The following is a 5,887-nucleotide window of genomic DNA, read 5'->3' as shown; positions in this document are numbered from 1 at the left end:
CTTTTTTTGCAATAACTTATTTTTAATACCAGTACTTTTCATTGTCAGTCTACTGCGAACACTACATAGCTAAACAGCAATTAACACTTATAACAGGGCCAAATTATTACTTCAGGTCGGAAAGTCAGTGCTCTAGAAAGATGCCAGAGTTTCCGACTTGGAGATTTTGAAGTGTCTGTCCTACATCTAGGAGCTACTGCATAAGAATGCTTAGAAAATATATTTTCGTTTTTTGGACACATTTAACCACTTATTTTTGTTTGCACAAAGATACCTTGAGTCTTTTTCACCAAACTATTAATCTAATTCCAATGACAGACTTTTTTGGGTTGAATTCACGTTAGTTGACGACGATCAAATTGAGCCTAAATCAAAACTAGATGTTGAACTGAAAGCTGTGCCCAGTTGGAAAATATAGATTGCACTTCTAAAATCATATTTCACACCATAGCCTGCTGAATTTGTAAAATAACTTTTTTCATTTTTATTTCGGCACAAATTCAAATGTGTCACTGACTCGCTCATAGACTGTTTCAGCATTGTCTCATTGAAAAGTTTGGCATTCGACTAGTGCTAGCCATGTGGGACATCATGCACGTGTAGTTAGAAGCCTGCTGAGTTGGCAGACGAGCAATATCCACCTTCGTAGAACGGATGAAGCCTAAACTGCAATGTGAAATTGAAGCTGGTTATCTTTAGAAAACCCTGAGTAGAGTTTGCAAACACCAATCCGGTGTGTTTTTTGCATTAACATTTGTAATTGTCCTGCTGAAAAGAATAACTATCCCAGGGTTAGGGTTTCAGAAGACTGAGGTGGGTTTTCCTCTAACTTTTTACCTGGACTTTGCTCCTTTCATATTTTTTTGATCCTGACATACAGTGCCTTCAGAAAGTATTCATAACCTTGACTTATTCCACTTTTGTTGTTACAGCCTGAACTGAAAATTGAGTCCATTTGTTTCCCATCCAGCTACACACAATACCCCAATACCCAATAATGACAAAGTGAAAACATGTTTTCAGAACATTTTGCAAATTTCAAATTTACATAAGTATTCACACCCCTTAGTCAATGTTTTGTGGAAGCACCTTTTGGCAGCTTCCTTGCAGATTTTCTCAATGTCTGTTAAGTTAGATGAGGATCTGCGGTGAACAGCAATCTTCAAGTCTTTCTACAGATTTTCAATAGGAGTAAAGTCTGGGCCACTCAAGGACTTTCATATTCTTGTTCTGAAGCCATTCCAGCATTGCTTTTGCTGTATGTTTGGGGTCATTCTCCTGTTGGAACGTAAATCTTCACCCCAGTCTGGAATCTACAATCTGAAGATGGTTTTCATCAACGATTTGCCTGTATTTAGCTCCATTCATTGTTTTCTCTATCCTCACCAAATCAAATCAAATCAAATTTTATTTGTCACATACACATGGTTAGCAGATGTTAAATGCGAGTGTAGCGAAATGCTTGTGCTTCTAGTTCCGACAATGCAGTGATAACCAACAAGTAATCTAACTAACAATTCCAAAACTACTGTCTTATACACAGTGTAAGGGGATAAGGAACATGTACATAAGGATATATGAATGAGTGATGGTACAGAGCAGCATACAGTAGATGGTATCGAGTACAGTATATACATATGAGATGAGTGTGTAGGCAAAGTAAACAAAGTGGCATAGTTAAAGTGGCTAGTGATACATGTGTTACATAAGGATGCAGTCGATGATGTAGAGTACAGTATATACATATGCATATGAGATTAATAATGTAGGGTAAGTAACATTATATAAGGTAGCATTGTTTAAAGTGGCTAGTGATATATTTACATCATTTCCCAGATTTCCAGTCCCTGCCGCTGAAAAGCATCCCCATAGCTTGATGCTGCCACCCCCATGCTTATCGTAAGGATGGTGCTAGATGGATGATGAGCTGTGCCTGGTTTTCTCCAGACATAACACTTTGCGTTCCTGCCAAAGAGTTAGATTTTTGTCTAATCAGACCACAATCTTTTGCCTTATGCTCAGTCTTTCACATGCCTTTTTGCAAATTCCAGGCATGCTGTCATGTGCCTTTTTCTCAGGAGTGGCTTCCTTCTGGCCACTGATAAAACCCAGATTGGTGAAGTGCTGTAGAGACTGTTGTCCTTCTGGCAGGTTCTCCCATCTCAGGCAAGGAACTCTGTAGTTCTGTCAGAGTGGTCATTGGGTTCTTGGTCATCTCCCTGACTAAGGTCCTTCTTGCCCGATTGCTCAGTTTGATCGGACGGGTAGTTCTAGGCAGAGTCTGGGTAGTTTCATATATTTTAAACATTTCCCAATGATGGAGACCACTGTGTTCTTGGAAACATTCAACACGAGACATGATTTAATATCCTTCCCTAGATACATGCCTCATCACAATTCTATCTCGGCGTTCTTCGAACAGTTCCTTGGACTTAGTATAGTTTCTGCTCTGACATGCACTTCTTCGGTGAGGTTTAACAGCGGTTGGTATCCAATATGTTGCATTACCGCCCCCAATTGAACTATAATACAGATCCATTACATTTTATGATACAAAATGGGAAATGGGAACCAAAAACAATTTTCAATTTTAAAAAAGTATACATATTTTAATATTTTTATGACCCTTCCAACTATCCCTACACTATCCCTACACTCATGGGGTTCCCGAGTGGTGCAGTGGTCCAAGGCACTGTGCTTGAGGTGTCACTACAGACAGGTTCAAATCCAGGCTGTATCACAACTGGCTGTGATTGGGAATGCCATAGGGTGACGCACAATTGGCCCAGCATCGTCAGGGTTTGTCCGGTGTAGGCCGTCATTGTAAATAAAAACGTGTTCTTAACTGACTTGCCTAGTTTTAAAAAACGAATTAAAACACATCACCTTATTTCATTATTAACCCTTTCTGATCCTACCCCAGGCCAACAACTCAAGAGGACCGGACACCACCACTCGACACATGCTGTAACTCTTCTGAAGTCAAATTTCATACCCCCAAGTGCTTCTCTGCAGCTGCCACCACAACATATATTTTCTGTGACTCACGTTCCATTTCTGCATTCCAGGTGATAACAATTGCTATGAACGCTTAGAAGCCAACCTTACTGAAGCATATACTGTATCACTCATTGGCCTATCCCTTTGTGCTGGCACAGATCTCATTTCCATAGAATCCCTCGTCCTTGACCCATCCTCCTCTACTTTCTTTACTGCCTCAGCATACGGCATCTTCTGCACTACTCTGACTCTAGCCACCTCAACCTGCCGCTCGCACCAGACACTTCCGATCCCCAGCAACATGTGTACCCCTACAGTTGACGCACACACAACTTAATCCAATTTGTAAGTCGCTCTGGATAAGAGCGTCTGCTAAATGACTTAAATGTAATGTAATGTTAATCCACCGAAACGACACAATCCTCTATCCCATGCCCTCCTGCTCTGTTTCACCATGCTCACAACAGGGTCAGCATCGCACCAAACGGCGGCCATCACAAACACCAGGAATCTTCAACTTCAATTGCTCCACCTTCACACTACCCCAGAAATCACTCCTTTCAATGATGCCCTGTTCCTAGTAGTAAAGTAAGAAATAGATCTTGACTCAAGTTGCGTGATCTGACATGAACTGTCAACTTTGGGACCTCATATAGACAGGTGTGTTGCTTTCTAATGTCCAAACAATTGAAACAAGTTGTAGTGACATCTCAAGGATGCACCTGGAGTGTCACAGCAAAGGGGTGTGAATACTTAATGTAAATTAATATTTCTGTTTTAAATTTTCAATACATTTGCAACTATTTCTAAAAACATGTTTTCACTTTGCCATTATGGTGTAGATGGGTGAAATCAAAATCAATTTTGAATTCAGGCTGTAACACAACAAAATGTGGAATAAGTCAAGGGGTATGGATAATTTCTGAAGGCACTTTCAAAGCAGCTGGGAACTCTGAAGAAAACGATCTTCAGTGATCTGCAGGTAGGAAAGTCAAAGCTCTAGAAAGATGCTTGAGTTTCCGACTTGAAATTCTGAGTTGGTTGACCAGTTAAAAATATTTTTCCCTGTTGGAGCTCGTTTTTTTCAGTGTTCCCAGTTGTCTTGAACGCACTGAAGTCTCTGACTTCCGACTTCAGTGTGTTCAAGAAAACTCGGCACTTGGGGAAAAATAAGCTCCGACAGGATGTTTTTTGGGGAACTGTCATCTAACTCGGGAACTCAGGCATCTTTCTAGTGCTCTGACTTTCCGATCTGAAGATCACTGAAGTCATGATTTGACCTTGTTTTTTCCCCCCTGAGGTCCCAGTTGTCTTGAACTCACTTAAGTCGGGAGTCTGAGATTTCCGAGTTCCCAGTTACCAGTTGTTTTTAACGCGGCATCAGAGACACAAACAACACATAGCAGGTTACAACGTAGAGCTTTGTAGCTATTTTTTGATGTATGGGTTGTTGGGTATTCATCCAAATTCACAATTCGCCCCCCCCATTTCCCATTTCCCATTTGTTTTAGCATATTTTTTATTTGCCTATCATTCTTCCCAGGGAAATTTTAACTGAGAGATCCTACTGGTCCTGTTGTTGCCTTGGCGGGGAATGATGTAATTTTGCCATGTAACTTCAAACCCAGCATTAGTGCTGTGGGCACAAAGCTGGAGTTTCTCAGACCGGACAAGTCCCTCACTACTGTCCATATTTATGAAAACAAGAGTGGAGAAGAGGAGCAGAATGACTTCTACAGAGTAAGAACAGCACTGTTCAAAGAACATCAGAAAGGCAACACTTTATTAAAACTGACCGAAGTGAAACTCTCTGATGCGGAACACTATAAATGCGTTGTAATTTAAATGCACAGCATTAATGTATTTTCCTTTGTTATATTGACATTCCTGCTTACTGGTTTATTTGCTCTGGAAATCCATTAGACCTGCAGAAATATTACATTGTTTGTCTGGCTCATTACTGCATTTAACTAATACTGGATGAGTGTCCCCAAAATATAAAGTTCATCTTTATCACTAAGATCATCTTAAATCCATTGTTGGGAAATGGATGAACCATGATCTTAATGCCAAAGATAACCTGTATGTTTTTTTGGGGGAAACCAATGTTATTAGTTTAAAAAATAAGTAGTTTAGATTAAACAAATTCCTGTTGATGTTAAAGGCTTAGTGCAGTCAAAATTATGTTTTACACCATCAGTGGTGTAAAGTACTTCAGTAAAAAAAAAAAAAAGTACTACCTAAGTAGTTTTTATGGGTATCTGTACTTTACTATTTATATTTTTTACTATTTTTACTTTTACTTCACTACATTCCTTAAGAAAATATTTTACTTTTTACTCCATACATTTTCCTTGACACCCAAAATAACTAATTACAGTTTGAATACTTAGCAGGACAGGAAAATAGTCAAATTCATGCACTTATCAACCGAACATCCTTGTTCATGCCTATTGCCTCTGATCTGGCGGACTCACTAAACACACATTATTAGTTTGTAAGTTATGTCTCAATGTTGGAGTGGCCCGCGGCTTTCCGTAAATAAATAAAAAACAAGAAAATGGTGCCATCTGGTTTGCTTAATATAAGGAATATGAAATTATTTATACTTTAACTTTTAATACTTAAGTATATTTTAAACCAAATACTTTTAGACTTTTACTAAAGTAGAATTTTACTGGGTGACTTTTACTTTTACTTAAGTCATTTTCTATTAAGGTATCTTTACTTTTACTAAAGTATGACAGTTGGGTACAGTTTCCACCACTGTATATCATATTGTAGAACAGCTGAGGAAAGTGTGAAAAAGTTTGATCAGGGTAATTTTCTGATAGTTGCTGATTCAAAACACAGTCTACAAAGGACCTTCTAATCAGCAGGTTTGCAT

This window comes from Oncorhynchus gorbuscha, linkage group LG11 (genome assembly GCF_021184085.1).
Source record: "Oncorhynchus gorbuscha isolate QuinsamMale2020 ecotype Even-year linkage group LG11, OgorEven_v1.0, whole genome shotgun sequence".
In the NCBI taxonomy this organism is placed as follows: domain Eukaryota; kingdom Metazoa; phylum Chordata; class Actinopteri; order Salmoniformes; family Salmonidae; genus Oncorhynchus; species Oncorhynchus gorbuscha.
The sequence above is the reverse complement of the archived record's forward strand: the minus strand, read 5'-3'. Positions refer to the sequence as shown.